Source organism: Fukomys damarensis, unplaced genomic scaffold (assembly GCF_012274545.1).
Source record: "Fukomys damarensis isolate Sample0158 unplaced genomic scaffold, DMR_v1.0_HiC HiC_scaffold_36, whole genome shotgun sequence".
Lineage (NCBI taxonomy): Eukaryota > Metazoa > Chordata > Mammalia > Rodentia > Bathyergidae > Fukomys > Fukomys damarensis.
The window spans coordinates 37,976,640-37,989,385 of NW_022900948.1; positions in this window are offsets into that span (position 1 = coordinate 37,976,640).

Sequence of the window (12,746 nt, forward strand, 5' to 3'; positions counted from 1 at the left end):
GCCCTCTGCAAATCTCCTTTGTATCCCTTCCTAGACACCTCCCACAGAGAACTTCATTTGTACAGAGTCAAATTATATGTACTTTTCTGTGTCTGGCTTCTTTCGTTCAATGTAATGGCTGTTGACATCCATTTTGCTGTGTGTGTCAGTAGTACTTTTAAATTGCTGTGGAAGCACTTAATGTATCCCACAACAGATTTATCTAGCCGACTATTGATGGATATTTGGATTGTTTCCATTTTTTGACTATTATGAATAAAGTTACTTCTATAGCTCTGGTTAAAATGTCATCTTTAACACACATTTATTGTGGGAAACAGTTTCTGTTTTCTTATCATAATCCACTCCTGTGTCTTCTCTTCCTTTCCGGCCTGATGGAAAGAGGAAATGGATTCATGAGTGAATATGCACCACTGGAAAAAGAGAAAGAGAACTTATTAAAGCCACACTTATTAAAGATATGCTCTGCGGATGTCCTTTACCTGCCTACTTCACTAACTCTTCCTACCAGCACTGTGAGCAGGTTTTCCTCTTTCACAAAGGAGAAAATGGAGATATAGGAAAAATTAAATGACTTTTCCAGAGTTAAACAGTGTGAAGTGGTGGGAGGTAGCTGTGAAATTGCAAAACACGGCCTTTTTTCGCCATGTGCCTCAACCCACATTGTCCAGAACGAAAATCCCGGGAGGGCCCGGGGAGTGGAGGGTGTGTGGGGTTGCTGGGCGTTGATGTTGGCTCACTTCCAGACGAGTCTTCCGCCAAGCCTCAGACGGAGCCCTCTGAGGCCTATCGGGCTGCTGTGTGGTCGTCCTCTTCCTCTGTGGATGAGTGACGCTGCCTTCCCTTTCCCCATGACTCACTTTTCCCAGACTTGCTATCTCCTTGCTCTCTCTGACTTGCACTTTGTGCACCATGCTGGCATCTACTGAGCATAGCAGCTTCTGAGTCTGGCAGCGCCGTTTACCTTTGGCCCTGCAGTCTTCCCTCACTCCCCTCCAGCCGCACTCACTGAGGCCCCCACCTGAGCTCTGCCTCTCCCCTCACCCTGACCACGGCGATACTCGCTTGTCTGCTTCTGCCTCGGTTCGCAGTTCTTGCCTCCACGGGAGGGACTCCTCACAGGCCCCGGTTTTCTCCTCCTCTCCACTCACTCCGCTGGCTGGAGAAGGAAGCCTCTCAGTTGTTTTCCTCTTATGTAGTAAAATACACGTCACATAAACTTCACCACTTTAATCATTTTAAAGCGTACAGTGGCGTGGCATTCGGTACATTCACACTGTTGTGCAATCACGGTCCGTGTCTAGCTCCGGAACATTTTCATCATTCCACAAGGAAACCTGTACCTTTTAAGCATTCACTCCCCATTTTCTACTCCTCCCAGACCTTGGCAACCATTAATCTTTTTTCCCCCCTGCCTGACTGATTTACTACGTGCCAGGCATTGTGCGAATCCCATTGCTCACATGCTTAATTTTCATGAAAGTAGCTCTGTGAAATTTTGGTTCTTCCACTTTACAGGTGAGGAAACCGAGGCTAAGACAGATTTATGCAAGGTTACAAAGTCTGTAAATGACAGAACCCCATTCAGAACTCCCAACCCAGTGCTATTTTTCCCAGCCTGTGCCAAATTATGACCAAGATCTAAGAGCTCTTTCCTGGGATGAACATGAACGACGCAGGCCTGGGTGACTCCTAAGCCTATGTAGTTTCCATTCTGAATGAATATTCCTTCTAGTCCACTCTGAAAGTCAGTGGAAACAAACAAACAAACAAAAAATGTAGCACATATTTAAATGACTTACACCGTAGGAATTTTCCAGGATTTGGGATGCTGGATTGTGACCCAAGAAACTGTTGGTCGCCTTTACAAACCTTGGGATGGCATGAACAGCAGCAGAATAAGAAACAGGGGCTCCACACGTGCCGAAGGCGGAAGGGGTGTCATGAAGGGAGAGGCGGCTGGCTCTTTCCACTGGGCACTGGAGATTCTCTCTTCACGAGCTCGGGCTCCTGGTTCCCACCACCATGTAGGCTCACTTTCCTTGTTGATTGCAGAAATGAAAGAAGCTATTAAAATTACCACATCCACAAAAAATGAAGAGAGTGGGGAAAGTGTTAGATTGAACAGGAGAGTTACAACATGACATTAATCAAGACGCTAGTTTCTTGACCTTTGTGATATCAAGGCAACTCTGTTTTGGATGCCTCAACCTACATCAGGCTAACCATGATCAAATGTACCCATATTTTACTAAATACCCAATTAGTGTAACTTACATATGCGTATGTTGAGATGGTTTTTAGTGGACAGTGCCTTATGTAGACATTAAAAATTTGTAAATTCAATTTTGTCATTTTATTTTAGTATTTTGGACAAGGTATTCTTTTTTTTTCAGCTTTAATTGAGTTTATTGGTACATTTTAGGGATACAGTACAGTTACATTCATTGTTGGGATCTTGTACCTCCACATGACAAGTCTTGATTCTCTTTTTTTTTTCAGCTTTAATTGAATTTATGGTACATTTTAGGGATACAGTACAGTTACATTGGACAAGGTATTCTTTATTTTAACTCTCAAACAATCCCACAAGCCCTTGGAAAGCTGAGTGGGTCAAGCAAGCGTTCCCTTGGGTTTCTTGACTAGCTGGGCTCTGCGGGCTTCTCTGAATGATAGTTCTTGTTGGGTAGTATTCTGCTTATTCATCTGAATGGAATCATCCTTATTACATACGAGAGATCAGAAGCAGCGTTTCTGCTGATTTGGAAAAACACTGATGTAAATTTTCCAACTAAGGACCCCAATGGAATAGTTTTAGTTATTCTGCTTTATAAATATAGCAGGACTCGTAGCTGCTAGGAAAATGTCAGCTGATCTAGACACTAAATTGTTAGTGAATTGCTTCTTGGCCTTTTGGCTAAGATCAAGAGTAAATTGGTAGTGAAAGAGGGAGAGAGAGAGAGAGAGAGAGAGAGAGAGAGAGAGAGAGAGAGAGGAACCTCACTACTGAATGGACTTTGAGCAATGTAAAGTTCTTAAAATATAAAGGACTTAAGGTGTAAGGAAAGTGGGAAGGGTGGGGGAAAGGTAATAAGGGAGAGGAAAAAAATATGAGAAACTGAAAAAATGGAAATAAAGTGTTTGTAAATGGGGATGGGAGGAGGGGGTGAAGGGAGGGCAGGGACAAGGGGAAAAATGAGAATCAAGACCTATTATGTAAAGGTACAGAATCCCAATAATGAATGTAATTGTATTGTATACCTAGATCGTACCAATAACCTCAATAAAAAGAAAAAAAATATAAAGGACTTATAAGCATACCTCTGCTAGTAGAAGAACAAGGAACAGGTAAATTGTCAAATGTGTATAGCGTAGTGGCTTAAAATTATTTTGTGGTACATAATTAAGGTTTTTTTTGCACACATTACAATGTACAATCCTGAGTGTATTTTTCTTTCACCTACTGAGGTGGCTGCTAGTGTGACTACTGGTCTACTGGGCACATACTTAGCTTGACTGTGAACTTCATATGAATGGCATCATACTGTGAACACTTTTGTTTCTTGCTTCCCTTGCTCAATGTAATGTCCTGTAAAGTTATCCACCTTGTAGGGCTGGGATTTAGCTCAGTGGTTCTGATTAAGTGGTTCCCTTACCTTGCGAGCACAGGGGCCTGAGTTTGATCCCTGGTACCAAAAAGAAAAAAAAAATACAAACTATCCATCTTGTATTTATCAGAAGTTTGTTCTCTTTTAATGAGCAACACTCCATTGTGTAAACATATGGAAATTTGTCTTGTTGATAGACTTTTAGGTTATTTTCAGGTTGGACTATTATGTATGCAACTATTGTATTTGATATAGGTCACTTGCATATATACATATGTATGCATATATATGTATATGTATATATATATGTATGTATATAGTTTTAGTTTCTTTTGAATAAATATTTGATGAATTACTGAATCGCATGAAAGGTACATATTTAACTCTATCAGGAACTGCTAAATCATTAAATCATTTTCCAAAGTGGTTGTACTATGTTGTGTTCCTCTCAATAGAGTGTGGCAATTCTGGTTGTTCCATATCTTTGGCACCGATTGAGTACTTTGAATATTTTTAATGTAGTCACCCTCCTCTGGGTATTGAGTGGTATCACACTGTAGTTTTAATTTTCATTTTCCTGACAAATAATGATGTTGAATATGTTTTCATATGTCATTTGTATTTCTTATTTTATGATGTCTTTTCAAATCTTTTGCCTACTTCTTATGGAATAATCTCCTTGTTAATATTTAAGTTCCAAGCATTGTAAGTATTTTCTCCTAGTCTGTGGCTTGCTTTTTCATTTTCTTAACATAACTTTGAAGAACACAACTGAAAATATTTTAATAAAGTCCAACTTATCATTTTCCCTTAGTGTATTTAAAAAATATTTAAGACAGCCTACTGCAAAGACATGAAGATAGTCTATATTTTTTCTAGACGTTCTAGTTTTGTGCTTGGGTCTGAAGTCCATTTTAGTTTAATTTTTATGTATCATGTAAAGTAGTCATTTTATTTTTAACATTGGACATGTCGTATAGTTATTCCAGCATCACTTGGTAAATTGACTGCTCCTTCTCCATTTAATTGTACTGTTACTGTTATAAGGAATTAAGTGACTGTACATTTATGTCTATTTCTGGGCTCTCACATTTCACTGATTTATTCATGCTTATAATTAATCACACTAGTTTGCCATTTTGTAAAGTAACTATTTAGTAAATCCTGAAATTGTCTAACACAAGTTCTCCAATTTTGTTCTGCTTTTTGAGATTATTTTGGCTTTACTAGGTCTTCTGCTTTTCTATTACAAATCTTAGAATGATCTCATCAAATTCTATAAAAAAGTCTGGTACTATTTTGATGGACACAATGTGGAATGAATAGATCACAGAACTGATGTCTTAATGTTGTTTTTAATTTATTTTAAGACTTGATATTATTATAAATGGAATTGTCTTTAAAATTTAATTTTGATTGGATTTTTTTGTTAGTACATAGAAATGCAACTTATCTTTTGTATCCTTGATAACTTCAGCTTTGGTAGATTTTTTTTTTGACCCTGTCTCACTATGTAATTGAGACCAACCAGGAACTCACCATGTAGTCCAGGTTGGTCTCGAACTCACAGTGATCCTCCTGCCTCAGCCTCCCGAGTGCTGGGATTACAGGTGTGCATGGTAGATGTTTTTTGATTTCTTTGGCCTTTCTGTGTGGATAGCAGTGATGATAGTCATTTTTGAATGAAATAATTTTTACTTTGGCTTCAATATTTGCCTTTTACTTGTTTTATTGCCATGCTATATAGTAATGGCTTTTAGCACAATATTTAGTAGGATATTTGAGAGATGATATTCTTCTCTCTCCTCACCTTAGGGGGATTGCATTTACTTTTTACCATTAAGGTGATGCTAGTTTAGTGTTTTGTGGAATTGCCTGCATCAGTTTGAGGAAGTTTCTTTCTACTGCAGGCTTATTGTAGTTTCTATTCTATCACTGAATTTTTAGGAAATGTCTTTCTGGATGTATTGAGATGATCATGCTTTTTCTGTTTTACTCTGTTAATAAGGTAAATTACACGGGTTGATCTTTAAATGTTGAGACAACTTTTCATATCTTGAGTACACCATTCTTGGAAATATAGTCTAACCCTTTTCATATATTGTTAGATTCAACTTGATAATGTTTGTGTCTATGTTCATGAAAGATATTGGTCTGTAGATTTCTTGTAATATCTTAGTTTTTTAAAAAAGATAATGGTGGCCTCATAAAATAGATTGGGAAATGACTAAATCTTTAGTTTCTGAAATAATAATGAAAGATTGGAACTATTTTTTTCTTTAAATGTTTGATAGAAATTAACAATGAGACCATCTGAGCTTGGAGGGTTTTATTCTTTGCTTTGGGAAGGTAAAAATAGTGCATTTTGTTTTTCAAAGTGATACAAAGTTATTTAGATTTTCCATTTTTTGAGTCTGTTTTTGTAATTGTGTCCTTAGAGGAATTTGTTTTTAGGTTTTTAAAATTTATTGGCATGAAGTTGTGCATAGTATTCCTTTATTATACTTATAATATCAGTAAGATGTACTGATATTCCTCCCTAATTCTAGATATTGTCACAATAAAATTTTGCATGAGTTTTGGGCATGCTGCACTTTGCAAACTGGAGAGTGCCCTCAAAATAGGCTGACTGAGGGCTGGGGATTTAGCTCAATGGTGCCGTGCCTGCCTTGAAAATGCAAGGTCCTGAGTTCAATCCCTCCTACCTAGGTGGTTCTCTTTTTGCCAGGTCAATTCCCTCACTTTCTCTGTGGTTCTGGTTATGCTCCAAAGTCTTCAAATAAATATTTCCTCCCAATAATTTAAAGTTACTAATAGGGGAGGATCAGACTGAAACAAAACGCTTGCATGCCTGGAATCAGAACTCTGTCTTTTGAGTTACATTTCCTCTTTGCTCTGCCAGTTTTCTGCTCACCTTTGTTTTTCTCCTTTTTTGGTCATCTTTTGAATTATTTTTATTATTCAATTTTCATTCTACTATTTTCTTGTTAGTTATAAAATTTTAAGTTATGTGTACTCTTTAGACATTACAATATTATTTATCAAAATCTAATATTTATTTGTAATTTTACCATTATTAAACTCTAATGCTTATTAGTATTTTTACCATTTTATCATAAATATAAAAGTCCTATAACTTTTTTATTAAGTTTATTGGTACATTTTAGATATATGCTATGATCACATTCATCATAGTGAATTTGTACCTGTAAAGAATGTACCTTAATTCCTCTTTTATTCCTATCCCCCTACCCTCCCTTAAATCCTTCTTCCCCTCTTTATTTACAAAAGCTTTGTTTCCATTTTTCCTTTTCTTATTTTTTTCTTTTCCTTTCCTCTCCCTCTCTAGTTTCCCTTTACTTTTGAACAATTTTTTTCCTATATCACAATATCTAGTATACATTTTGGTTCTTATGTACATTTTCAGTTTTTCACACCAAAGAAACAATGCAGTATTTATTTATATGTGTGTCTGATTTATCTCACTTAAGAGTATAGTGTCAAGATGCATCCATTTAGCTATAAATGTCTCAAGTTTATCCTTCTTTATGACACAGTAGTACTCTATTTTATAAAGAAATACCATATCTTTATCCATTCATTGGTTGATGGACATTTGGATTGTTTTTAAGCTTTAGCTATTGCAAACCATGCCATTATAAACATGGATGCACACATATCACTGTGGTATGATCCTTTTAATTCTTTTGGGAAGATATCAAGAAGGGGAATAGCTGGGTCAAATGGAATCACTAGCTTTAGTTTTTTGAGGCATCTCTACACTGAGTTCCATGGTGGTTGCTCCAGTCTACACTCACATCAACAGTGGAGAAGGGTTCCTCTTCCCCAACATCTCCGCCAGCATTTGTTATTGGTTTATTTCTTGACAATAGCCATTTGTTTTGGACTGAGATGGGATCTCAGCATTGTTTTATTCTGCATCTTTCAAATGACCAGTGATGTCGAACACTTTTACATTTTTTTATTTGCTGTTTCTACTTCTTTATCTGAGAAATGTTTACTCATTGCAGATGCCCATTCTTGATTTGGGTCTTTGAGTTTGGAGGTATGATTTTTTTTTAGTTCTTTATATGTTCTAGATATTAGTCTTTTGTCTGAGAAACAGCTGGTAACCCAGAGCAATTAGACAATAGAAAGAAATAAAAGGAATAAAAATAGGAAAGGAAGAAATTAAATTATCATTACTTGCAGATGACACTATATTCTACACAGAAGATCCCAAAAATCCTACCAAAAGACTTCTAGATTTAATAACCAAATTCATTTGCATGGTTGGATGCAAAGTCAACACTCAAATATCAATAGTATTCCTTTTCAAAAACAACAAACTCACTGAGATAGAAACTAGGAAAACCACATCTTTCATAATAGCATTGAAAAAAAATGAAATAGGAAACAATCTAAGGAAATAAAAGATCTTTATATTGAAAACTATAGTACTCTGAAAAGGGAGATTGAAGAAGTTTTCAGAAAATGGGAAGACTTCCCTTTTTCTTGGGTAGGAAGAAACAACGTAATGAAAATGGCTATATTCCCAAGATTGTTATATAGATTTAATGCAATCCCAATAAAAATACCAATAACATACCTCACATAATTAAAGAAAATAATTCTAAAAAATTTTTGGAACCAGAAGTGACCTAGAATAGCAAAAACAATTCTGGGCTACAAAAGTAAGGCAGGAGGCATCATAATCTCCAACTTGAAATTATACTACAGAGCTACTGTGATAAAAACAGAATGGTACTGGCAAAAAAAAATAGATCTGAAAATCAATGGAACAGATTAGAGGATGCAGAAACAACTCCAAACTCAGCCACCTTTTCTTTGATAAAGGGTTCAAACACCCTTACTGGAATAAAGCCTTTTTAATAAGGTGCTGGAAAAACTGGCTTTCTACATGCCAAAGACTAAAATCAGACATAAGTCTCTTACCATGCTCTAAAGTAGAATCAAAATGAATCAAAGATCTAAATGTTAAAACAGAAACACTAAACTTTCTGGAAGAGAGAATAGTAGGACTCTTGAAGACATAGGTGTAGGCTGACTTTATGAACAAAACCTGGATCACATGGAAAATATTACAAAGAACCAACACCTGGGATTTCATCTCAATAAAAAGCATTTGCAGGGTAGAAGAAATCATCAACAGAGTAAAGAGACAACCCAGAGAGTGGGAAAAAATTTTTGCCACCCATAATGCTTTAACTTCATCTATTCCCTCCTTCCCTTTTGAGCTATAGTTGTAACACGTTTTAATTGAGCCTATACTTTAAACCTCACCTGGCATGCTTACTATTGCTTTTTACCAATGTTTCCTTTAGATTTACCCACATTTTAAGCCTTTCTGCTGCATGTCACATCATCCTAAGATTTGTGCTTCCACCTGGGATGATTTTCCTTCATCCCTTAGTGTTCATTTCAGTGTAAGACTTTTGGAGATATATTGTTGGACCCAAGTCATGCTCTCTTCATTCACTATTTGCCTTGTTCTCAATATCCTGGTTTATCACATAGCTAACACTCATGGATAGGCTTATGGGGGAGGTCCTCTCATTCTTGTTTTGATTCATTTTAGAGACTCCTCCATCTTCTGTTCCTCTCTGCCCTTACCATGATTTCCATTATTGTTTTTATTTTCGGTTTCCCACCAGACGCCCTGCCAGCCTCCTTTGTGAGAGCATCCTCCAAAAACCTCCCTCTAGCAGTCAGCCAGATCAGTACACTAGTTGCAAAGTAAGCTGATGTTAAAAACACCGTGGTGAGCATTATTAATCCTGCTTAGCCTCAAGGATAAAGAAAGCGATAGAAAGAAAGCCAGGTCTTGAAAGACGGCAACTGGACACTGACCAAGTGGAGAAGAGAGACAGACTTGTTGCCATCACATGTAAAAGCCTGGTGGTGTGAAGCAGTGTTAAGAGTTCAGGGATGCAGCCTGACTCGGCTTTGTGTAGGGTAGCGCTGGAGGATCTACAGCTGGTCTGCTACAATCTCTCCTATTCCATGTCCATCACAGAAATCGCTAATTCACCATAAACATTATTTCTCACTAGGGTGCATCAGAGACTATTTTGTGACATATGAAAGTTAGATTAAACTCAAATTTCAGGGTCCATAAAGTTTTACTGGGACACAGTCATGGTCATTTGTTTAAGTACAGACACTCCTTGTTTACCAACCCAGCTCTGTTCCAGTGACTAGGTTGTTAAATGACTTAGTCACTAAATGAGGAATTGTATGTTACAATATTCAGAACGAAGAAATGGTCAAAGGAAACCCCAACTTGATGACTCTGCTTTTATTTGCATAACTCTTACATGCAGTACTGTAATGTATAACAGAACATATACTAGGGTACTGTTTAAAAACCCTACAGTAATGTACTGTACAGTACAATCTGCAAAAATCACATTACTATATAAACAAGATGCGCTGTACCAAAAAAGACATCGAAGTTTTATAAAGCAAGGTGTGCAGAATTATACAGAAAAAAAGAGATGGGTCATAAGCCTGAACACTGCCCCTTGGTCATAAGTATAGTCATTAAATAGGTAGATCATTAAACAAGGAGCGTGTGTATTAATGGCTGCTTTTGCACTCTAATGACAAAATTGAGTAGCAGTGACAGAAACTATATAGCTTACAAAGTTTAAAATGTTTGCTAGATATTTCCTTAGCGGGAAAAAAAGTTCTAGACTCCCAAAGCAGATCACTTGAAAGATAGTTGAAATCTTAAGAATATTGGTATTTCTATCCCATGAGCATGTTGTATCTGTATTAGAGTTTTCAAAAGGAACAGACAGATAGGTTGCACATATGTACATTTGGGGAGATTTATTTTAAGAAATTGGCTCAGATGATTGTGGAGATGTGGCAAGTCCGAATTCTGCAGGGTAGGCTGCAAGGCAAGAGCTGCAGGTCTAGTCCAAAGGCAGTCAGTGGGCAGAATTCCTTTCTGCTCTCAAGTCTTTGTTCACTAATGCAGTGATTGCCTTCCTAGAGCTGGGATAAGAGGGATGCACCACCATGCCCTGCTAGAGATTTAAAGATGTTATATACAACTGTAAACATATTTATGACTTATTTATATATAATTGGACATATATAGTTACTTCCTGTATTTTTTTCCAGTACTGGGATAGAACTCAGGACCTTGCACTTGTGAGGCAGGTGTGGTGCCCCTGAGATAAATCCCCCGCCCAGTTATTTACTGTTTTTTTAAAGAAGATATTTTATATTAACCTACATTTTTATTCTTCTAGTGCCTTTCTTTCCTTCCTAAGATCCACTTGTCTGTCTGATACAATTTCCCTTCAACCTAAAAAACTTTTATTCTTTTTTATTAGAGTGTGAATATAGTGAAAACAAATGATCTTTGATGATGGTGATGATGATGATGATGATGATGAAGATGATGATGATGATTTGCAGTGTTAAGGATCAAATCTAGGATCTTTGGGATGATAAGAAGCACTATACTAGTGAGCTGCATCCCAAGCTCTCCTTAGCTTTTGACCATCCCAAATTCTCACACTGTTTACATTTATGTTAGGGAGTAAGTACAGGTCCTTAGCACATTTTAATTCTTTTTTCTTCCCTTTCCCTCCCCAACCCCTCTCTCCACAGATCCTCTTCCCATTTGTAAATGATCTATCTCCCCGTTTCCTATCTTTTATTTTATTTTTTTTGAAATCACTTTTACTTTTTTGCTGGTTATAGAATCCTGGGTTGATCAGGTTTTTTTTTTTTTTTTTTTTTTTTTTTACAATTTCGAGGTGATGCTGTACTGTCTTCTGACTTCCAGTGCTCTAGATAAGAGCCATATGGTTCACACATCTTCTCTTGCATAGAATACGTGTTTCCTCTGGCTGCTTTCAATATTATCTTCTTACCTGTGGTTCTCAGCAGTTGACTGTGCTATGCCTGCATATGTTTTCTCTGTGTTCATCCTACGTGGGTTTCACTAAGCTTTTTATATATCTGGGAAGATTCTAACCATTATCTCTTCAGTTATTTCTTCTGCCTTTTTGTCTTCCCTTTCCTTCTTGAATTTCCTTGGCCAGTTCTCTACCTCTGAGCTCCATCATCAATCCAATGTGGAAATTTTCCATTTTAACATCTTGGTTGCAGTGACAACAAGCTTTCAAAATCATATTGCATTTGGTTCATCACTGTGAATGCTGGAGTTGTGTTCAGTGTTGACTCACACTGAATGGTAGCTGCATTTGTATGTTTCTGTGGCAGGGCAGAGGATGTAAAGGAAAAGATAAATTGTGAACACTTGCTCCACCATCTGCTCATAACATTTTGGTGGAATCACTGCTCTGAGTTTCAGTCCCATACACACAATAAACCCACTTCTAATGCTTCTAGTTTGGTCAAGAGAAAAGTGAAGAATGTACCTGTAAAAGCAATTTGTATGCTCCGGACACAACACAAGGGGTGATCCAAAGACACAGGTTTATTACAGTAAAATACACATTGCTATTTATCTCCCTCAAAATGCTCCTTGCTGCTGTGAATGTGTTTATCCCATCATCCATGCTACTTGCTGCAGTGGTTCTGGAAGTTCTCTTTAATGAGTGTCTTTATGAGATGTAACAAATACAGTAACTGCTGTATCCATGCAACAGAAAGGCAAGCTTGTGAAAACATTCCACAGTGTCCTCACGTACCTTACTCACTGGGTTGGCACTGTGACTTCTGACCTCCCTCACTAAAAATGACCGTGAAAGGTAAATGTTTCAAATTGATTCAGGATATTGAGGCAGCCACGACAGTCAACCAAAGACACTCATGACAGAGAACCTCCAGATCTGCTTTAGAAAGTAGCAAGAACAACAGGTAAATGTATCTGAAGTGAGAAGGAATATTTTTAGGGGGGTTAAAGGAAATGTGTCTTTTACTGTAACAATTTTAAAAAAGAACCCTAAGCATTTATCATCTCTTTTGATCATACCTTATATATGTTAGAGGGATGATTCTATAAATGTCTAATAAAGAACAAACTAGCAGCAGGAGTCTGAGCTAGGATAACTGAGGAAGACAGAGAGGACTTTTGGCTGTGAAAATCAAGTTGGCTGGGGCTAAAAGCATGGAGGAAGGGTGTAGTGTTGC